Source organism: Anabrus simplex, chromosome 1, assembly GCF_040414725.1.
Source record: "Anabrus simplex isolate iqAnaSimp1 chromosome 1, ASM4041472v1, whole genome shotgun sequence".
Taxonomy (NCBI): Eukaryota; Metazoa; Arthropoda; class Insecta; order Orthoptera; family Tettigoniidae; genus Anabrus; species Anabrus simplex.
Genome location: NC_090265.1, coordinates 1,584,783,735 through 1,584,808,661, shown reverse-complemented (window position 1 = coordinate 1,584,808,661; position 24,927 = coordinate 1,584,783,735). Strand labels below are relative to the sequence as shown.

The 24,927-nt window shown below is 39.0% G+C and overlaps 1 protein-coding gene across 7 annotated transcripts in view; it reads left to right on the top strand.

The window, feature by feature from the left end:
• Nucleotides 1-14,724: 14,724 nt before the first annotated feature.
• Nucleotides 14,725-24,927, top strand: part of LOC136858562 (uncharacterized) — a 75,937-nt gene continuing 65,734 nt past the window's right edge. For 4 of the 7 annotated variants that reach the window (XM_067138197.2, XM_067138196.2, XM_067138198.2 and 1 more), the window contains exon 1: nucleotides 14,725-14,914. The gene's annotated coding sequence lies outside the window, so the exon portion shown is untranslated. Of the gene's footprint in view, nucleotides 15,195-21,206; nucleotides 22,437-24,927 lie in introns of those variants that run through there. The other 3 variants (XM_067138194.2, XM_067138193.2, XM_067138195.2) reach the window with 3 other exon arrangements.

The window sequence follows — 24,927 nt, the reverse complement described above, 5'->3', positions numbered from 1 at the left end:
TTGCGGGTTCGATTCCTGGCTGGTTCGATAATTTTAAACATCATTGGTTAATTTCGCTGGCACGGGTTCTGTGTGTGAATGTTGTCTTCACTGTCATTTCATACTCATCACGACGCGCAGGTCATCTATTGGCGTCAAATCAAAAACCTCTACATGGTGAGACGAACATGACCTCGGACACTCCCGGCACTAAAAGCCATACGTCATTTCTTTTATATTTTTCAGACCATAATCCTAGCAAACACTGCACTCTTATCTTCTTCTCAGCTTCAAAAACGTGTTAAACACATAGATTATAATTGGCAACACACAAATGTCTATAAGAACTATACCTCTTCTCAAGTTCATCGGTTTGAAACTTTCCTGGCAACACATATTCGTCTTGAGGTAGATCTAAACAATAGCTTATGAACTCAAGCATTGCAGTTGTTTGTATGAGAGGCCTGAATGTGTCTACTGAAAGGCGACTCTATTGCAAGGTCATGTAAAACCATGTCCCCCCATAGCACTACAGCCCTTGAAGGGCCTTGGCCAACAAAGCGACCGCTGCTAAGCCCGAAGGCCTGCAGATTACGGGGTGTCGTGTGGTCAGCACGACGAGTCCTCTCGGCCGTTATTCTTGGGTTTCTAGACCGGGGTCGCTATCCCACCGTCAGATAGCTCCTCCATTCTAATCACGTAGACTGAGTGGACCACGAACCAGCCCACAGGTCCAGTAAAAATCCTTGACCTTGCTGGGAATCGAACTCGGGGCCTCCGGGTGAGAGGCAGGCACGCTACCGCTACACCACGGGGCCGGCATATAAAACCATGTGCTCAACCAATTGACAAATTCTTCAAGAAACTGTGATCTGATATATCTTGACGTGAATAGAGAAGCATCCACTTCTCTCCTTTTTCTTCCAGTTGTCTTGCTCTTAATGTTCATAACTGTCCATCATCTATTAATCAAGTTAATGAAATGTTCTACTTTAGAATAGCCCCTTGTAGATACTGCAGTAATTATCATGTTACAAAAAAGTCTCGAGGCACACTTCAATAACATATTGGACTCTAAGTTGTACAATTCTCTCAACACTGAAAACTGGGCTTTGAAAACCGAACAACCATGACCCACGACAGGACCAAATTTGGGATAAAAGAAGGTTTCAGCTTCATCATACAGATTTAACCAATTATTTCTCACAGATTTGAGGAGATGAACAGTATGAAATAAAAGTAAATAAAAGAATCACACTTTGCGTTGGGCATCTTTTAAATTAAACTTCCACCAAGAAGAGAAAACATGTTGAGATTTATCCGATTATTATCAGAAATAATGCTAAGCACAACAAAACCTTAATTATGTACAGTACTTACTGCCTTTTTTGTCAAGTTAGCTAAGGCATTACCTGTTCAACTTTTTACCTGCACCAGTGCAACTACGACGGTAACACTTCCGAAAAGTGAATTTAGTGAACTTATCATAGAGGCCTGAAAGGTTCTAGCTCAATTACCCGTTTCATTCTGTGCATGGCCATAAACAACACCTGACTTAAACTGGCAATATGAGTTCACATAAATTTCATACAAAAGGAGATTTACATATCGCTCTCTTACAGAAAGACCACGTGCTATATTCTTAAGAAAACTGTCATTATCTTGATCAGGTGACGCATGTAATGCATTTGCTATTCGTTTGAGATGTCTAGAAAGAGGAAACAACATAATGTTCTGATTGAGAATAGCAGCATAACAAGAAGTATACATTTAGTAAATTAGAAATTAAAACTGAAAAAGAAGGCAGGAATATAACTTCTTGGACACACATAGGAGTTGAAACTGATGGCTTAAAACATTGCTTGCTTGTAATCTGGAAATTCTTCGTTTGAGTGAGAATCAATGAAAGACTCATGGTCTGACAGCTAGTCTTTGATATGGTTAACCATTTTCTTGTAATACACTTGAGGATCGAGCTAATTGTTTGCATGGCATACAGAATACATTTTCAGAATGTCTGTGATGTGACCACTTCCGTAAATTTTCCTTTAATAAGGGATCATCTTTACCTACATGTTTCCCTTCCACAAACACTGATAAGTCCAATAACACTGACACCTTTACTGCAATCTCAACTTTTGGTACCTCATTGATTGACAGAGTGTAAAATACAAATTCTTTTTCACTACTTTCTGTCAACCATCAGTTTCCTAAACAGTCACCAAGGAGGGAGTGCACGAGACTTTAATGTAGGCTTGTCTTTTTCCTTGTTATCCTTACATCGTTGTGATCAATGTAAGTCTCAAGTATTTCCACATTTTCAGGAACAAAGTGTTTAGCACAGACTACACTAGAGGAAGCAGGGTTCTAGTTGCCTCTGGGAATACATTTCAACCACGAAGCTTTCAATGCAGAATCCTTAGGAAATCTGAACACTGAAATGTATACTTCTTTAATAGAATCATATTTGCTGGAGCATGAAGGAACACAGCAATCCCTTCTTTCTTTAAGTTGGGACCTACCCTCCTTGTTGCATACTCCCCCTCATCTTCTTACTCAGTCTCAGTTACAACGTGCTCTTCAAAGCCTACTTCACGCTAGGGATTTTTATAAAAAAAGCCTGTAACTCTCGGGTTCGAACCCCCACCTTTAAGCTTTTTGATATTGTTCTACTTAAAAGCCACCCTGCCAGTTCCGCATCTCAGAATCTCTCTGCCAAACTTTCACGTCATTGGCTTCGCACTTTCCGGATCCTTTCTTTTCCCTCTCCGAATACTGCCCAACTACAATCCACTCAGTCCCTTCTGACGTTAAAAAAGCCCATTTTTCGCAATTAAAACTGTTCTCTATTTAATTTTTGCTGGCAGGGAGGAAGTGGTATTGATCAGTCTGCTGTCACTTTTCTCTTTCTCTTTCCTTTTTTCTCTTTTTCTTTATTCCGTTCGCCCAGGCATTACTCCTTTTAATTATTCTAGCTTATTTTTGTTCCATTTTTCTCTTTTGTGCTCACCCTGCCTTGCTCCCCCCGCTCAACATCCTAATGTCTGACTCTCCCTTGACTCATTTTTCTTGTCAAATTGATGTATCCTTTTCCCATGGGAAACTGAAAATGTTAATATTATTTTATCTTTCTCCATGTCTTACCATGTATTTTCTACAATTTTACTAGCCCACTTAACATCAAAAATAATTCTCTTCCGGGATTGGTTTTTCTCTTTACTTGGGGAAACATAATATTGTTAATATTATTTTATTTTTCAAATATCTTAGGATATACATTCTATTGATTTACTAGGCCACTTCTAATTTTACTAATTGTATACGATCCGGATCGTTCCTTTTTCCTCTTTCCTTCCCCTCTCCTTTCCTTTCCTCTTATGCCGTTATTTGTTCTTTGTCTTCATGCTGATGTGTATTTTTCTTCTGTTTCCGTATTTGCGGTCATCGACGGCATCCTGCTGCGTGTTCCTGAGATGGCGCCTCTCCGGGACATCGTGGGACCTTCGTCGCATCAATTTCTCCAGTTACATCGCCTTCCATCTTCGTCTCGCCGCTGCACCATCACCAAACCTTCGGATTTTCCTGGGTGGTGGGAGTAGGTTACGGGCTCCCAAAATTACGCTATTATGTTCACCTGTCGTCTTACCTTCTGCCTACTTCGTCGCCTTGCTGCTATGGCATCACTGTCCTCCATCTCCTCACTCGCCTCGTCTGCGACTGCCTGCTGTTCCTGCTGCCTGCTCTGCACTTGATTACGTCACCTGCTACCAGCATGTTCTCGGCCTCGCTACGCTACGGTATATAAACTCGCCGGATCCATCGAATTACCAGGCAGGCACTCTCTGTTAATGTAAGCGGCGGGACCAGGCATCTCTTCGCACGGCTGGCCCGTGGCGACTTTTAAATTATAATTTTTTCTACGTGACTTCACTTCATCACTGTGCAGGGTGAGCAGACTTACAATCATGTTATTATTATTTCTTAAAGTAAATTTCGCTTCTTACGCCTTAACTTACATTATATTTTCGAACTCTGGCCCATGATGGGTACTTCATACAGTTTGGGATAGACTTTTTTCTACCCCTCAGTAGTTGTGATACCCGGGCAAAGACTTGTGCTAGGACGAACATCTTTCTCGGTCACTAACTTTCTGTACGTCCTGTGTGCGTGTGATTTCAAAGAAACAGAGACAGCAGCCTGATATTTCCCTCGTTTCATCCTTGCCATTCACGACAACACTTTTCCCATTCCCGGTCTTTTTCCTTTTTAATTCATGAGCATCTATTTGTAAAAAAGTGGCCTATACTTATTCCAAACAATAGGTATTTGGTGTGCGACTCGGCGTACCATTTTCTCTCTTTAGGATTACTGCTAGTTCCCATCTTTAACTGTGATAATATTAATATATTTTGCGTCGAAACTACTTATTATTCCAGGAGTGTATTTTTGAAGTATCAAATATTGGTCTAGTCACGGTCTAAATGACCCCCTTTTTAAAGTTCTTTGTGTTACTATGACGCTTCTGAAAATTCTAGTCATATTCTCATAATCGATTTACTCTTGATGAGTCACATGAACTTTGTGATTTTTCGCTTGTGTTTAGTAAAAAAAGAAACTAATTTTGTAACTTCATTTTTACTATTCTCAGTATTACTTGGCTGTATTACGTTTTCCCTTTGGTCATGTTATCAATATATCCTGTGGTTTGAACCTTGTGGTTTGACGTGTTTTTACTTCCCTTTGTTTCCTATTCACTTGTACCTACCACGATATACCTCCTGGGCACAGGCCCAGATTATTCCTGCGCGGACTCTGCTGAAGTCTTGTTGTTTGTTTTTATCATATGATTCGTACTATTTCCTTCTTCGCTTGGTGCTCGAGATCCCGAACATCACATGTGCGACTTGGCTGGTGTTCTTTATAAGGCGTGACCTTGGCCTCAAGAGCTCATGATGTCTGAGCTCAGCTTCAGTTGTGGTTGTCATACTTGTACAACGTAAAGTAAAATAACATAATCATGCTGCAATTTTAAACTACCGGTACTAAAATTTGAAAAATATAAACACGGAATGGTTTTATAAACGATGTGAATTGTCACTATTATACATACTGCAGTATGAGAAAGCTCACCTTTGCCGTAAATTAATGTCGTTCCAGGATACCAAAAAGCGCGTAGGTTAATTTATTAAAATATAGCACATAAAATATCTTCAGTATAGTCTGAATTTTTTAAGCAATGCCATCAAGATAATTCACGCACAGCACAAAATATAAAGGTACACCAAGTTAGAATTGTTTACAAATTACGACCACAGAAGTCACAGGCTTGACTCCAAGCGACGTTGTCGGATCTCCACTGTCACGGCCTTATAGTGTAGTCCGGTCATGGATGATGCCAATATCCTTGCCGGAGACGTAAATTGTCTCATCGATGTAGAACGTCGAAAATCCACAGAAGTTTTGGGTCTCTTAAAATAGGAAGGCCTACAGTTAGTGAATGCCTGTATCATGAATATCTACATTAGTCATAATGGTCTTGCACAATAGGTTTGGTGTTTATAAACTCCAAGTTTGTACCGATCAAACAGGTCATTACTCGTGGCACAGCAGAAACACCAGTTGGAACTTAACTACTGCTTGAGAATAGGATGTTTGACATTTACACACACCGTCCAATATTAAGCAGAAAAACTAATCCGTCTTTTAACCGTGAAGAAGATTATGAATCGATAATTAATATATTGCGAGAAGCTGATCTTAACGATGCTGCATTAAATATAGAAGTACTGCTACATAATGCTACTTTACCATCAGTAAGTGTGATCAGGAAATCACAACCCTGACTAAACAAAGAGTGCTACAGATATCATAGAGATTAATTGGAAATATTGCATATAGCCCGGAGAGAGATAACAAAGGAACTCCTTGAACTATATATCAGTAAGTCAGTCAGGACTGATCTGCATTTAGGGCAGTCGACCAGGTGGCATATTCCATATCTGTTGTTTTACTAGCCATTTTTTAAATGATTTCGATGAAATTGGAAATTAATTGAACATCTCCCTTGGTAGGATATTCCATTCCCTAACTCCACTTCCTATAAACGAATGTTTTCCCAAATTTGCCCTCTTGAATTCCAACTTTATCGTCATATTGTGATCTTTCCTAATTTTGAAGATACCACTCAACCTTATTCATCTACTAATGTTATTGCACGCCATCAATCCACTGACAGTTCGGAACATACCACTTAGTCGAGCAGCTCATCTTCTTTTCTCCCAAGTCTTCACAGCCCAAACTTTGCAACATTTCTGTAATCCATAACAAATCGAACTGATTTTCTTTATTTTTTTCCAGTTCTTGAATCAAGTAATCCTGGTAATATTGAAATGGCGTATAGACAGGTCTCCACTGATTAATATTTAGCAACATGTTAAATGTTAACTGGCGACACCATCAACATGTTAAACGTTAAATGTTGAATACTGTTTTATTTAACATTGTGTACACACTTAATAAACATCTTAAAATTGACTTCCTTTTTCTATGTACAATGGACTCAGATGAAGAGGATTACCGAGCGAGTCGGCCGTGCAGTAAGGGATACGCGGCTGTGAGCTTGCATCTGGGAGATAGTGGGTTCGAATCCCACTGTCGGCAGCTCTGAAGGTTTTCCATGTTCCCATTTTTACATCAGGCAAATGCTGGGGCCGCTTCCTTCCAAGTCCTAGGCCTTTCCTATGCCATCGTCACCATAAGACCCATCTTTGTTGGTGCGACGTACAGCCACTAGCAAGAAGAAAAATATGAAGAGTATTTGACCTTTGTTATTGCCACTGTTGCTTCTTGTTATGATTTAGAAATGCAATTTTATTATGCACATTTCCTCCCCTCATCCTGCTCATTGCTTCAAAACTAACCACTTTGAAGTAACTATAAACTTCGTCCCCTGCCGCCCCCGACTTTTATGAACTTTTCACATTTCTCGACTGTACCGTACTGGGAGTGGAAGGGCGCTAGTATATTTTTCGATGCACTCGCGCGAACAATTTTAGATAATTTCGAGTTCCTGGAAACTGTCGGCTTTCTTCGCTTTAAATCTGTATTATTTTGATGAGACATCCCACAAAGAAGGCCTTTCTATTATATAATTAACTCCAGAGTAATCTCCTTGCTCCACTCCGTTTCCGACTATAAATTTTAGTTCCGGTATAATGCAGAGAGAACGACATACATGAGCGTACTGTATTTGTACGGTAGCTTATAACAAAGAGAATGAGTATTGCGGATTGTTGTAATTATGATCCTACTTCACGAGTAGTACGTCGTTTGGGTCGTTTAGGCTATCGGTTGGAATGGAAACAGCACGGACGTTGCCGAAGCTGTGCCGACATCTCACGGGCAACGAATTAACTGGACATGTTTTCCACTTGGCGCGGAAAACACGCCAACGTTTTAAAAGTGTTAACCTCAACATTCTGAGTTAACATGCAAAGTCAATTGGAAGACACAATCACAATATGCATGTCAATTTTAACATGTTAAACTTAACATGTTGGTGTTAAATGTTAATCAGTGGAGACCGGCCTTATGGCTTTTAGTGCCGGGAGTGTACGAGGACAAGTTCGTTTCTCCAAATGAAGGTATTTTGATTTGACACCAGTAGGCCACCTACGCGTCGTGATGAGGAAGAAATGATTATGAAAATGGCACATACACCCAGCTCCCGTGCCAGCGGAATTAGCCAATGATGGTTAAAATTCCCGACCCTGCCGAAAATCGAACACGAGTCCCCTGTGACCAAAGGCCAGCACGCTAAACATTTAGACATGAAATGAAATGTCGTATGGCTTTTAGTGCCGGGTTATCTCAGGACGGGTTCGGGTCGCCAGGTGCAGGTCTTCCTATTTGACTCCCTAGGCGATGAGGATGAAATGATGATGAAGACAATACATACACCCATCCCCCGTGCCAATGGAATTAACCAATTAAGGTTAAAACCCCCGACCCGGCCGGGAATCGAACCCGGGATCCTCAGAACCGAAGGCCAGTACGCTGACCGTTCAGCCAAAGAGTCGGACATTTAGACATGGTGCCGGACAAGTAATCCTGGTGATGGTCTCACACACTGAAAACATATTCTAGTCGGGCTCTTACCAGAGACTTGTATGCCCTTCCCTTTACATACTTACTAGAACCCCTAAACGCTCTCATAATCATGTGCAGAGATCTGTGCCTTTTATTTACAATCCCATTTATGCGATTACCCCAATGACGATCTTCCCTTATATTAATACCTTGGTAGTTACCGCAAATACAGTAGAGACAATACGCGACACTTCCGGATTTAGCCTTGTTAAAATGGGAGACAATTCGCAAGTGGTGCTCCTAGTGGCGTGACCTGAAAATTAGCGCTAAATTCAAATACCAATGGAAATGCATATGCGGAAATGGATAAATAAATTACGTCTAGAAAGAAAGTGTTACTAAGATATTAACTTCAAAGTTGCTAAAACAATTCTGGATAAATGTGAACATTTATTTAACAGATTATTATTTAAAGAAAGAAATTAGACATATAACCAAGATGTGAAATGGACTGCAGTGAAAGGAATTGATCTTTCATTTATGCATTACTTTTTTAGCTTTAGTATTCCTTCCTGAACTTTCACGGCTAGATTTTTCTTTTTCACACTTAAAAGCATTGTACCATCACATTAAGACACTTGTCAATAAAAATATCGACACATTCCTTACACACATGGTTCAATGAATTTATATTTAATAGCTGGACAATCTTCCTTTTAACGTGAAGCCTACTAACAGAAAAGAAACTCTATAAATTTATCCTCAATAATTTTCAAAATTTCCCTATAAGTAATACTTGCATTAAATTAGGGTGAGGCAAATTTGCGTCGTCATAATTTTTCAACAAAATATGTACATTTCTTAAATCACCCATATTTACGTCAATGCTTGACAACGCATTACGGCATTCCGAAAGAGGCTAACTGGGAACACAACCAGCCACACACATATGCATATGCATTTCCTTGAATTAAATCAAAACCCACAGATCACACAACAACACATCGGTATTGAAGGTTAACAACTGCACTATACAATAAAAAGTGGGTATTATATTTTAAACCAGTTAAAATATCGATCGCGCAGGTCAGAAATGTTGGAAGTACTATACAATTCTCTTTGTAACTGGAATAATATCTATGCAAACACAATATTTACTTACATTTTCTTGTCACGAGGGAAACGGAAGAAAGACCGCGAATCCTTCTGCACTTCATAATCATTGCAGCTAAACACAGCATATATCTTTCCACTCATACTGAGAGGAGGTATAAGGGAATGACACACGCTACTATTTACCTATGTCAATTTTTGTCAAACACATAAATAACGCCAGAAACTTCACAAACAAATACACGTGCTCTTATGGCAGAATCAGTAACCTCAAGTCACTCCGCTAGAGAGAGCTCTAATCGCTGTCCCTCGATATCTCGCAGGGTGTCGCGTATTGTCTCTACTGTATTTGCTTACAGTGTTCCCCATAAGTAACTTTCACGCCATCAACGCAGTAATTAAAACTGAGAGGAGTTTTACTACTTGTGAAACTCACAAATTGAGTTTTAACCCCGTTTATCATCATACCGTTGCCTGCTGTCCATCTCACAATATTATCGAGGTCATTTTCAGGTGCTCACAATCTTGTAACTTACGGTATTTATTACTCTACACAGAATAACATCATCCGCCAGAAGCATTATCTCTGATTCTACCTCTAAGGAGGAAATTTGGCGAACACTGATAGATTCACTTGCGGGGAAGAAGTACTAGAAGAAGTCAAAAGCTACAAGTACCTAGGACTTACACTGCATGTGACAGGACATGCCTTTTCCAAGCACATTGAAGACAGGGCTGTAAGAGCAATACAGGCGACTTTCGAGATAAAGAAACTGAATCTACTATCCGTCACAACAGCCCTGAGACTATTCGACATAAAGATTGCTCCCATTGCCTCATACGGCATACAGCTTATATGGAACCACCTCACATACTCGTATCTGAAGCGATTAGAGGGAATTAAACAGCCTACCTGAAAAGAATGCTCTGTGTCTCAAAATACACGCAAAACAGAATAACGTATATCCTGGCAGACAACCTTCTTTATAAAAGACCTGATGAAAGCTCATAATCTGATACCGACACCACAAAGCACCAAATTCCTAGAAGATAGGCGGCAGAAGGCGAGGGACATCAATCCCTGACTCCTCACCACCCCAGCGATGACAAGCAACTAATGGAAAAAGGCTAACTACCAACTGCGCCATTTATATACGAGAGTGGCAGCCCACGGACTATAACACCGAATATGTTCAACCAAGGGATACCACAGACCCACTGTCAGTGCACCATATGTGGAGGACCATGCAACACGTATCATATAATTGAGTGCAAAGACAGAACATTGACTTTGTCACACTATGCAAATGATGCTAATTTCGTTTAATTAATGAATACATTGTACACAATGTGTTTAATAAAATTATTAGTTAAGTTCATATCATTTATATATATAAGAAAACATAAAATTCCATTAATACTGCCTTGAGGAATTCCCCTCTTAATTATTGCAGGGTGAGATAAAGCTTCGCCTACTCTAATTCTCTGAGACATATTTTCTAGAAATATAGCAACTCATTCAGTCTCTCTTTTGTCTAGTCCAATTGTACTAATTTTTGCCAGTAGTCTCCCATGAACCACCCTATCAAATGACTTAGAGGGGTCAAGGGCGATACAGTCCATTTCACCTCCTGAATCCAAGATATCTGCTGAATTTTACTGAATCCTGCAAGCTGAGTTGCTGTGGAATAACCTTTCCTAATCCCGAACTGACTTCTATCGAACCAGAGGAGAACATACATGCTTCTACTAAAAGAAGCCCAAAATTATTGTAGAGAGGAGGAAGAAAAGAGACTTCAGAACGTTCCAATTTGGAACCTTACTTGGCACAGAAGCCTAGACAACCCAAGTTCTTCAGGAACTTACCAATGGAAGTACGAGGAAAACACTTGAGTGCAATGCTTCAGGCGAGAGACACACGTCATTCTATTTCCTTCAGACCAGTTATTCAGCGAATACCTGAATTCGACGGATTTTCAGTCAACGATGTAGTAAAACGATTTTGGAACCAACTATTGGGGTATTACAGGCAGACCCATTAAGTAATTACAACAACAGACATAGTAAATACGGTAAACCAGGAAAATGTCAACCTATTAATGTACGCTGATTATATGGTCTTGACATAAACGTCAGAGAAGGAACTCAATAATCATTCAGCAAAATGGTAATATCAACCAATCACTACTGATCTGCATTTAGGGCAGTCACCCAGGTGACAGATTCCCTATCTGTTGTTTTCCTAGCTTTTTCTTGAATGATTTCAAAGAAACTGGAAGTTTATTGTACTTCTCCCTTGGTAAGTTGTTCCAATCACTAACTTCCCTTCCTTATAAATGATTAGTTGCCCCAATTTAACCTCTTGAATTACAGCTTTACTTCATATTGTGATCTTTCCTACTTTTAAAGACACTACTCAAACTTATTCGTCTTCTGATGTCATTCCACGCCATCTTTCCATTGACAGCTCGAAACTTACCACTTAGTCGAGCAGCTCGTCTCCTTTCTCCCAAGTCTCTTCAACCCAAACTTTGCAACATTTTTGTAACGCTACTCTTTTGTCGGAAATCACCCAGAACAAATTGAGCTGCTTTGCCTTTGGATTTATTCCAGTTCTTGAATCAAGTAATCCTGGCGAGGGTCCCATACACTGAAACCATATTCTAGTTGGGGTCTTACCAGAGACTTCTATGCCCTCTTCTTTACATCCTTACTACAACCCCTAAATACCCTCATAATCATGTGCATTAACAAACATATTTATGTGATTTCCCCAATGAAGTTCTTTTCTTATAACACCTAGGTACTTACAATGATCCCCAAAAGGAACTTTCACGCCATCAAAGCAGTAATTAAAACCGAGAGGACTTTTCCTATTTGTGAAACTCACAACCTGACTTTTAACCCCGTTTATCGTCATAACATTACCTTTAGGTTGGGCAAATAGAAATGAGCAGAAGCTGAATGTACAAAAGACTGTTTGCATGACCTTTAGAAGAGGGGGGGTGGGAGGAAGTCTTCTCTTCTGGAGAACAAGAACGTAAGTCCTTAATTGTTTTATACAAGTCGGTGTAATTCTTCAAACCCAAGGTAATATGTTCTCCCACCCCCACCCCAATTCACAGACCGTATAAATGCAGCCATGAAAGCAATGTCTGACATTATGCATTTGAGAAACTTGTCTTTAGAAACAGCCATTAAACTAGTTCACCTACAATTTAGCTCTACAGCAATGTATAGTTTGGAAAACATTTGGGGACTTTTGAGTCTAAGGCAACTAGAAAAGGTCGAGAATTTGAAGGCAAACCACTTGAAACTTGCTCTATGCCTCTCCGAACATTCCCCTTCCATGCTTGTGTACGAGCTATCCAGCGATGATTTAAAATATTGCAGTCTTTAATCCCAGCCACAACATCGTATTTACATCTGATTCGTGGCGTACGGCCGAAGAAAGCCGACATCTGGGAAGATATCTACTCCACCGATGCCATGACAAATCGCGAGTGGTTTCAACGTGGACATGATCTGCGACACGTACTAACAAGGTTCTCCGCGCATGGGTTCCATTATAAATTATGTAACGTATAGCATTATCATAAACCAGGTCCGAACTGTTTTTGCTCGAGATGCGGCACACACTGTACTAGATACCATGTGTCAAGATGTAAACAACGATTGGAATCGCTCGTAACATTTTGTAACGAAGTTTGATGTAATTTAATTCTTTGCGGATTGTGCGCATTAAATAAATTATCATCAAATTTTCCCGCTCAACAAATGATGGATGTTTTGGTTAGTTCCTGTGGTCAAGTCGGTAATCTTGTAACTTGAACCAAATACAGTGGAGACAATACGCGACCCTTCCGGATTTAGCCTTGTTAAAATGGGAGGCAAGTCGCAAGTGGCGCTCATAGTGGCTTGACCTGAACATTCGCTCTAAATTCAAATATCAATGGATATCAATATACGGAAATGGATAAATAAATTACGTCTAGAAAGAAAGTGTTACTAAGATATTAACTTCAATGTTGCTAAAGCAATTCTGTATAAATGAATGAAGAATTTTTTTAACAGGTTATTATTTAAAGACAAATTAGACATATAATCAAGATGTGAAATGGACTGTTGTGAAAGGGCTTGATCTTTCATTTATGAATTACTTTTTTAGCTTTAGAATTTTTGCCTGAAGGTTCACGGCTAGATTTTTCATTTTTCTCATGTAGAAGCACTGTATCATCATATTAAAACAATTATAAAAAATATTGGCACATTCCTTACACACGATTCAATAAATTTATGGTCCGACTCGCTGGCTGAATGGTCAGCGTGCTGGCCTTCGGGTCAGAGGGTCCCGGGTTCGATTCCCGGCCGGGTCGGGGATTTTAGCCTTCATTGGTTATTTCCAGTGGCTCGGGGACTGGGTGTTTGTGCTGTCCCCAACATCCCTGCAACTCACACACCACACATAACACTGTCCTCCACCACATTAACACGCAGTTACTTACACATGGCAGATACCGCCCACCCTCACCGGAGGGTCTGCCTTACAAGGGCTGCACTCGGCTAGAAATAACCACACGAAATTATTATTATTAATAAATTTATATCTAAGAGCTGGACAAGTTTCCTTTTAACTTGAAGCCTACTAACAGAAAGAAAATCTATAAATTTAGCCTCAAAAACATTGAAACTTTCCCTATAAGCAATACTTGCCATAATGCCATAACATTAGGGTAAAGCAAATTTGCCTCATCATATTGTTTCTACAAAATATGTACATTTCTTAAATCACCCATATTTTCTTCAGTGCCTGAGAACGCATTACGACATTCCAGATGGGGTAACTTGGAACACAACCAGCCACACTCTTAGTCGTATGTATTTTCCAGAATTAAATCAAACCCACAGATCATCCCTACAACAACACATCGGTATTGAAGGTTAACTGCTGCACTATACAATAAAATATGCGTATTATGTTTTAAGCGAGTTAAAATATGGGTCAAGCAGGTCAGAATATTATGAACAACTATAGAAATCTCTTTGTCGCTGGAAGAATATATATGCAAACACAATATTACTTACATTTTCTCGTCACGAGGGAAACTGAAGAAAGACCGCGCATTCTTCTCTACTTCATAGTTACTGCAGCCAAACACAGCACATACCTTTCCCCTCACGTTGAGAGTAGATATCAAGGAATGACACACGCTACTATTTAATTATGTCAGCTCACTGAAAACGCATAAATAACACCAAAAACTTCACACACAAATACACGTGCTCTTATTACAGAATCGGTAGTTTTCAGGTCAATCCGCTAGAGAGCTCTAATAGCTGTCTCTCGATATCTCGCTGAGTGTCGCGTGTTGTCTTTACTGTATTTGGTGTCGCCAAGAATTGGAGTCGGTCTTGGTTTTACCGTATTTGCTTGATGTCTATGGTGAAGGTCATGGAATATCATTGATAATATGGTAGAATGGTTTACTATGTTATGCAATATCATTGTCTTTTGATCATGACGTATTTCCTGTGATACTTTGTATGGAGGAGGTTACATTGTGAAAGTTTTGATTATTATAGTTAGTGTAACCTTATGTGTTAATATTGAATTTGACATTACGCTCATGGCGAGGATTTTAGATTTGCTGAAGGCATTACAGGACGAAGTTTAAAATCGAAATGTAGTTGTGATCGTGTGTTGAGGAATGTGTGTACTCTGAACTGAATTACAGTTAGGTTAAGTTGTCATAATTTTATGCAAGATTTGTGTCCTTGTTTATTGCACGAGATAATCATTTATTGCTCGCTATATTTTACTCCCACGGATATATGCATCACTTCTCTTAGTAGGAATTTAGTCTTTTCTATGGGTGTGATGTTCAAATGTGGCTGTCCAATCTTTGTAGAGTTGTGAGCATCGAGTTAGGGATCAGAGCAATCATTAGTCTGTGTTCACATACATGAACTTGACGATGATAAACAACCGAATCTTGGGTATGCCAGTTTTAAAGGTAATTCAAGAAGAGGAGATTATTCATTTCACAATGCACTGCTTTTATTAGATAATCACAGACATAATTATTTGAAAAGTGGTAGAATGTAAAGAATTATTCTTCTTGAGATATTTGTCCATAACATCGTCAGTTATTTCCCTTACTCTTTAAGTTTGTAAGTCCTAATCATCATCACACCATATTCATTACAGAACTCCCAAGGGTCACACCTAGAAGCTTTGGTTAAACTGTCGAATGATGGGTGCCAGTGCCACACCTTAATGAACTGCAATCTCTTATCCCTTGCATCATTTGGCACATGTACTACAGTTTAAGTATAAGCTTACTGATAATCTTTTAGTCATCAGAACCACAACAGGCCTGTGGTGATCACACACACGTGGACGCACACACCCACACACAAACAATTAAACAACTAATCCTGTTCCTCATTTTGATCGGCATATATACAGCAAGTAGGCTAATAATTGGCGTTCAACACAAATTCACTTCTAAAATTTTGGTGACATTTATTACTAGGCATTTATCACAAATTGAACTTGCATTCACTATTTGTGAGTTTTACCTAAGTTTATCGCAACTAGGCTGTGTGATTTGAAGCAAAGCAAATTTAGAATTTTACAGGACTAGTGATCATAGGACACAGAACTTTGAAATCCGAACTGTAAGCACATAAGTTTCCATTTTGAAATTTGGCATGGATTTTCAAGAGTTAGGAGTAGGCCTATGCACAGTGGTGAACGACAGTCAGTGATGTGTCTAACTATCACGCCCTTTGATATGAATTAGTGCGAGTTGGTTTCCGAGGAATGTTTTTGCTAAGCTCAGAAAGAATGAAAATTTAGTTGACATCTGAGCATGCTTAATAATGACTAAGAAATTCAGTAACACAATGTTTTCATATGTTGTAATTTGATATGAAATGAATGTGTTTACAATGTCCATCTCAGATGGTTGTGAAGTTCTCTTATGCCATTGAGGTCTACAGTTTTTCAAGTCTTGAATAAATTTTAGAGCTACAGAGTTGTTTATATTATGTAAAACAGATGTCTTGTATTTATAGAGGAAAATATTGTGAATTTTAATGCTTAATTACAATTGCCAAGGTTCTTTTTAACAGAAGAATATGTTGAGAATTTGAATGTTTGATAACTAGGGCCCGGATTCATATGCACTAAAAACTCCAAAAATATGCATACACATATGCACTAAAAATGTTGAAATTATGCATGAAAATATGCACTAAAAATAAAACAAAATACACTTACCAAATACATTATTTAATTTTAGCTCAATGTTAAATTGATTAACATGTTTCATTTCTTGCAAAATGATGCATGGCAGTAGGTTATTAACAGTTTTTCAATGTTTTCGGGAGTCATTGACTTTCTGTTGTCGGATAGAATTAATTTATACGCTGAAAATGATCATTCTACGTCGACGGACGTACGGTAACTGGGCAATACTTGTACACAGGCACTGACTGCTTAGAACATTCTTCTGGCAAAGACTGCCTGATTTTATTTATTTTACTTCTGATTCTACTTATGTAGTTGCTTATGGTTTGATCGTCAGAAAGAAAGAAAAAGCTGTTGTGAAAAAGCTGCAACATTGAAAGCACTTTCCTTGATCAGGGAAGGCTTCTCATGTTGGCAAGTGATGTGCAACATATATAAGTTAGAGTTCATTTGCATATGCGCATATGCATTTTTTTTTTTAAAGCCAGGCCTTGTTGATAACAATTACCAAAGAAGTGTGCCAGTCACAACATTCCAGAATTTTACCTTACATTATTCTTTTTATGTATCACTCTTACTGAAGCACGTAGAATCAACTTAAAATCCAAGAGCTTTATAGCAAGAATCATCCACCATAATTGATTCTTCCCATCTTAGAACACTATATTTTGGATTTGCAATTAGTGCTTTTTTAGGATGTAGTATGTTTTCCCATATAGCAACGGTTGTGTGCTTTATACAATAGATTCTGACAAACAAATTGTTCCTATGTGTCCTCAGTTCAGTCAGATTATTTATATTCATTATAGATACTTTTTTTCTCCTGTTACTTGATAATGAAAGTTGGGCCTTTTACATTTATTATGAAGTGAACTGTGCAAATTTGTGACTCTCATCCCTTGTGGACATTATTTCATTTAATCTGCACTTTGCAAATGTAAGCAAGCTTGTAATTCTTACATGACTGTTGGTATTTTGGTCGTAGCTATAGGAGCTCTAATTTTACATCAAATCTGAACCACAGGGACGTGACTTTTCATTTTTAAAATCGTGTATGCATTAATCGGGATTCAAACCACAGCCAACTTGGTGAGAAGACATTGATAATGCCACTCAGTCATCATACCTCTTCCCTTTCAAATGTCTTGTTATTACAGGGTTACCCACCTAAGTTTTGACCCCAAGCATCGTCTGAATAGTTGATTATAGCGACAAGCAGTTGTCACCTAGGGGCACATGATAGAATGTGTATTATGCATTTATGCATTGCATAAGCACCGAGGTAGCAATATCAAAATGCTTTGATTTTAAATGGAACTACTAATTTCTGTTGCATACATAGTTGTTTGTAAGCAGCCACATTCAGTGATGAAATTATTTTTACAATCTGTGATGGAGCACTGGTGAAAAGGAGTATACATATGTGGTGCTGACTTTCTGAACAGTGGAGATACAGTGAAGATGATGCGTCATAGGTTGTTTTAGTTTCCCTGCTGACATTACTTATGAGCCATATGTAAAACTTGTCTTCTTGAGCTACGGGTAATAACTCCTGATGGCGCCACCTGATGTTGGTGATGTACAGATCATGTGCTTCTGTATAATACGGATTCGCTATCTGCCGTTGATCTTTCTCTGTTCATGTCCACTATGGTTTGCATGATTTTCCTTCTCATGTCCAGTGTTTCAGTTGAGATTCCCAGTGATGATTAAGCACTTTGGGTATTTTCTAGTCGAGCTTTGCCCAGAAAGCATCTTTGATTGCTGCAGGTGGTTGTGTTTGCAGAACATAGGTTCTGAAGAAGTGGATTCTTCTTCCACCTGCAAGGTAGTTGGTCTTCATAAGATGGCCATCATACAGAACAGTCAAACGCCATGGATACACCAAGATGCTAATGAGTGTCATTGTTTATCACGTTATAACTGCATCTGGTGTATGATACTAGGTGTGTGCATAAGTTTTTGCCATTTTTGTGGTAAAGAAAACATGTAATTTTGAAGAGAAATTAATTTTTTGTTTACTCAAAATATTGGCCTCCGGCTTCTACACACTTCGCCCATTTTTCAGGTAAGTTATGAATACCATGCCAGAAAAACTGCTTGTCTTATGTGGTAAACCCTTCGTTGAGCCATTTTCCAACTTCCTCGAAATTGCTGAAGTGCTGCTGTGTGAGCGCGTACCCCATTAATGCGAAGAGGTGATAGTCAGATGGCACTAGGTCTGGGGAGTACGGGAGGTGCAGAAGGATGTCCTATCCAAGCGATTTCAAGGTGTCTTTCACTGGTTTTGCTGTGTGAGACTGTGTATTATCGTGTAACAAAATCACTTTGTCGTGTCTTTTGGCCCATTCCGGTCGTCTTTCGATCAGTGCGTGATTTAAGTGAATCATTTGTTGATGATAGCGTTGTGCATTAACGGTGTTGCCGGGCTTCAAGAGTTCATACTGCACAATACCGTTCTGGTCCCACCAGACACAAGAAGATCTTCTTGCCAATGAGATTTGGTCTTGGTGTTGAAGGACCGGCTTCACCAGGTGACTGCCACAATTTTCTCCACTTCAGGTTTTCAGAATAAATCCATTTTCGTCATCTGTCACAATTCGGTACAAAAATGATTTTCATTCGTGGCGCTGAGGCAGCATTTCACAAGAGATTTTGCATTTTTCCATTTGTCATTCATTCAAATCATGTGGGACCCATTTACCGAGTTTATTGATCTTTCCCATTGCTCATAAATGTCTGCTGATTGTTTCTTGTGACACATTTTATCGCTGTTGAGTTTGAGTTGGGTCATCATACCCAGTAATGCCTGCAATTGCTCGTCTTCGCACTTCTGTGGGCTGCCGGAGCACACACTTTCTTTCACATTGAAATCACCATGTTTAAATTGTCAAAACCATGTCTCACATGTTGTACAATTAAAAATTGGAGAGGATTTCCACCAATCAGTACTTATTTATTGCATATATTAAGTTACAGGACCGGTTTCGACCTCATATACAAGGTCATCTTCAGCTGAACCATACATACATATTTATATAATGAAGCTTTGATTAAGATTGTGTTGTTAAAGGAATGCTATATGATGATGATGTACATTTAGTCACATACAAATGGGGCAAGTCTTAGCGTGAACTGGCGTATATGTCATTCTGTACAATATTGCAACTGTATGTCTAAAATATTATGTTGAAGGTCTTAAAATTAGTGTATAAAATATGTCTTTACTTAAACTATCTTTTATATATGTACAAGATAAATACAATATATAAAAGCACTTCATGCATATGAACATTCGTTCTTGCTTGTTGGTCAATACATCGACTAACTTCTGTATTTAAGTCTTATTTACAGTTGTACACTTCAGCTACTATTCTTGGAGTTTGTAAAATTGCACGGGTAAAAGATTTTGTCTTCAAGTGTATATGTGGGATAAAACACTTTCAATTTAAAAAAAAGTGCCAAATGTATGGATGAAATTCAACTAAAATATGTTCAGCTCTGCTGTGTGTGTTGCCTTTTTATTGGAACCAATTCATGTTGTCCTGTGGCGTCCATAAATTTGGATGACATTGGGTTCAAAGTAGTGGCTCCTTTCCCATTTGTAGCTGTACAATGATGTTATGTTTATCTGTGGAAGATAAGATTGAGTTATAAGTGATATTGTGTTGGAGGAATGTCTAAGGGTTATGTGTGTGAATTGGAATATGTACTTCTGTTGTTGGTGTAGCTGAGTTGTGTTTGACGTGCGAGCTTGTAATGTACTACTTCGTGTTCTTCTTGGGCTCATACTAGCTGCTGTGAGGGGAAGGAAAGGAGTGGTAGGGAGAGTTGTTGTTGTGGGGGTAGGGGTAGAGCAACAGTGTGTTGTTTGGTGTTTTTCTGTTGCTCCACCCCTACCCCCACAACAACAACTCTCCCTACCACTCCTTTCCTTCCCCTCACAGCAGCTAGTATGAGCCCAAGAAGAACACGAAGTAGTACATTACAAGCTCGCACGTCAAACACAACTCAGCTACACCAACAACAGTAAGTACATATTCCAATTCACACACATAACACTTAGACATTCCTCCAACACAATATCACTTATAACTCAATCTTATCTTCCACAGATAAACATAACATCATTGCACAGCTACAAATGGGAAAGGAGCCACTACTTTGAACCCAATGTCATCCAAATTTACGGACGCCACAGGACAACATGAATTGGTTCCAATAAAAAGGCAACACACACAGCAGAGCTGAACATATTTTAGTTGAATTTCATCCATACATTTGGCACTTTTTTATTAAATTGAAAGTATTTTATCCCACATATACACATGAAGACAAAATCTTTTACCCATGCAATTTTACAAACTCCAAGAATAGCAGCTGAAGTGTACAACTGTAAATAAGACTTAAATACGGAAGTTAGTCGATGTATTGACCAACAAGCAAGAACGAATGTTCATATGCATATATATATATATATAAGATAGTTTAAGTAAAGACATATTTTATACACTAATTTTAAGACCTTCAACATAATATTTTAGACATACAGTTGCAATATTGTACAGAATGACATATACGCCAGTTCACGCTAAGACTTGCCCCATTTGTATGTGACTAAATGTACATCATCATCATATAGCATTCCTTTAACAACACAGTCTTAATCAAAGCTTCATTATATAAATATGTATGTATGGTTCAGCTGAAGATGACCTTGTATATGAGGTCGAAACCGGTCCTGTAACTTAACATATGCAATAAATAAGTATTGATTGGTGGAAATCCTCTCCTATTTTTAATTGTGCAATTCGTCAATACGGAAATGAAGATTATAGATTACGATCACATGTTGTAATCGATGGAGCGTGTTCACCACATGTTTCTACCAGTGAACGATGACTTTCCACAGCCTTTTTCTTTTGATTAAATAAGTAAAGCAATGCATAACGCAAATGTTCTTTTTGAGGCTCAAATGTCGACACGATCACTGAACGATAGAACACAGACGCTAGTGTTTGGCGGATTCAACTTGTGTGTGTTCGTAGGTTAATGTCAGACAAACAAACCAATATATGTGTCAAATTCATACGCTGCATACTGTTTGCTGGCACCATCTCTTAGTGAAACCGGAAAAGACTGTGCACCTTGTATGTTTTTGCTTCAATGAGTATCCTGCACATTGTACGATCTTTGATCTATTTCTTCCCAAGTGATTTCATGTCACTAATAGTTATCAAATTATAGCCTGCTTGGTGGCCATGATCGTTACTGGTTCAAGTGTATATGGTCTGATTAACACTATATCCCATGCCATGCAATATTAGTACTATGAGACAACACTTGTATCGCAAACATCTATGCGCGGAATGACTGTCATTCTTTTCCTTCTCGTGAACAACGTTTCCTTCGACGTGATCAGGCAGAAGGCTGCTAACCTGTCTGTTTAGGAACTATGATAAGCATTCAATGACCTTATCACTTTTTTCCATGCCATGCAGACAGTATACGCCGTGGCCATAGATTGTTCTCATGACAGACATTGGCCTATGGCAATATCAGCACTTTCTATGTGGGCTAATGACAAAATGTCACATGGTTCTGGATAAGTAGTGTCTCCAGGTCGAGAGTGCAGTGCATTTGATGTCACAAGTCCCTGCCAATAACAGTTCATTGTTGAATCCTCCACTACATTACGGTAAATTTGAATGCACTGTCATTACTGTATGGAATGCTAGAGGCCTAACAGCCTCTTCGCGATCCCGCTTCGTCCCCCAGACCCTGTTTGTTCGGTGTCAGTCCAAAACAATCCGCTAATTCGTAAGTTCAAAAGTAGCGCTGCTGCAGGGTACGACTAGTTCTTAAGATCAAGAGTTGGTCGCCCTGTGCATTGCACAATCATGACCCTCGCAATAAGTTGGCAAGAAATAAACAAATGACAGTGTACTTGCGTCTAGATGTCTGCACTGAAAAACGATTGCATTGTCTGAAATTTTGCCAGGTAAGTTTCATATAAAAATATTGCTCCTCTGTATTCTACATTGTTTCCTTTAAACATTTTATTTACTCGTGCTTTTATTCTGTGGGAGTTGGTAACAATGTAATTCTCATAATTCCTGGGAATGATGTCACAACGCATTTTACGGTAGCCAGTAGCAATGCTAGTAGCTACTTCAGCAACGGGGAATGCCATGGCTACTCTTCATTAGGTTATAAAAGTAAATGTACTTCTTGTGGTGGGCTGGTGGGTTCGTGGACATCGCAATGAACCCATCTCTCCTCTGAAATTAACTACACGTAAGATTTTCATCATTTCTACTTCCTTATAATGTTACGAAGCTTGCATGGCACATCATGTCCCGCTGGTTGAAAAAATGTCACCATCAGAATGTTGGCCAGAAGGATAGGAGAGGTGTTGGTATACAATTTCTAATTACTAGATTGAGTGCCAAAAGCCTGGATTCAATTCAATTCCAAACCTCTCCACAGTGTACGTACAGAGTGAGAGCATATAAAGCTGTCGATGGTGCTACTCGACAGGATTAGACTGTGCTGGCACTGGGTTTCACCCTCTCTGTTCCTTCTGTCATATATCACGTCATTCATTTCATCTCGTTAACTCCTCTGTTGCGGTTGACGTCGGAAATTGCACCCGGTCACAGAAACTCGTTATGAAAATTAATCTCATTTCGTCTCGTCTTATCCTACCCCGTAGAGAAGCAGGATAAGGGTTGGACATACAGTAGTTTACAGAATAGTAGCCTATAATTCAAATAAACCTGGATTGGAACACAGTTAAATAGGAACAGTGTTGGTTAGATAGAGAAGATGGAAAGGTGCCATAAACATCTTAACTCAGGGAGAGCTGGACGAGAGAAATGGATGGTGTGATGTTGATGAATTAGTATACTATGTTTATTGGCAGTTTGGTGATGAGTTCAGTATTAGTATTGTATTTAGTAAGTGAATTTGTAAGGTGCAATGTGAGTTAAATGAAGGGTGGTTTTAACATTGATGGGGAGGAGAAAAGTGATTCTTGGAAGCAAGAAAGGAATTTCTGCAAGGAAATGAAATTGCTAAATGTGCCAAGATACAAATGATTAACACAACATATAGCCTTTGTGTCATGAGATGCAGTACTGCAAGAATTCTGTCTTGCATCTGAATAAACTTCTAGAATCTTTTGAAATGTGTGCTGTTGAGAAGAGTTGTGGAAATACTACAGAGCAAACCACACTGAAAGATTTTATTGGAAATTAAGTAAATTAAGAAAATGTCATTCTGCTGTACATTTAAAATAGCCTACTCTGTATACATACCCATAGTACGTGCTACTTTTAATATCCTGTAGGTCCTACACTAGCTAGTCATGTGATGAAATAGACCTTTTCCTCAATTTCAAAATTTCGTAACCTTAATTCAGTGGCCGCCTGTACTAATGGCTATGTTTTTTCAGAAGAACAACTGGTGGCTGCTTTAGGCAGGTTTCACAAAATTCACTGTTCCATATGTCTGTGGTGGCTGGTAGTGTGGTGTGTGCGTATATATGAAGAGAAGTGTATTAAAGCAGACAGAAATTCCTGGTCCCCAAGCCAGAGGAATTAATTATACATAGTTAAAATCCTCAACCGGCTGGGAATTGAACCCAGGCTATCTGAATTGAAGGCTAATACACTGATCAATCAGCCAAGGAGCCAGACATTACAGAGTGTTTTAGAGTATTTACATACTTGTACTCACTAAAGGTTAAGATCATCCTGCTACTGTATGCGACAGTAGAATACCAATACAGGCTTAATCTAAATGATTGTAGGGGTTTCGTAAATTTTTTTTCTGAAAACATGGAAAACATACCATTTTTATTGTTGCAGTAACGGTTAGACAAGCTCTCAAAGTTTTGTTTTACATAAACTGTAGTACATAAGTTACCACCAGATGGCAGTAATAGCAGTGTTTAACGAAATGGTGGTTAGCAATAAGGAGAAAGCGTTTTGTACTCTTGAATTTCATCAACACCGATCCGTTACCAGAGTCCAGAGCCATTTTCGGACAAAATACGGGAAGGAGCCTCCTTCCGACAACTCTATTCGCAGATGGTACGCACAATTTGTGGATACAGGTTGTTCGTGCAAAGGGAAAAGCAGTGGGCGTCCCACTGTGTCAGAAGTGGATGTGAATCGGATTAGGGGCGTTTATCTCCGTAGTCCTAAGAAATCAACTACGAGGTGTAGCAGGGAACTGCAAGTTCCTCAAACCACAGTATGGTGTGTGTTACGAAGGTGCCTAAAGGTAAAGTCATATCGCCTACAATTGTATCAAGCTCTAACAGCTAATGACAAAGCCCTACGTTTCAACTTTTGCATGGCACTGCAGGAACGGATTGAAGATGATGATGGTTTTCTTGACAGAGTAGTTTTCAGTGACGAAGCTACTTTTCATGTAAGTGGAAAGGTAAACAAACAAAACGTTCGCATTTGGGGTGCAACGAACCC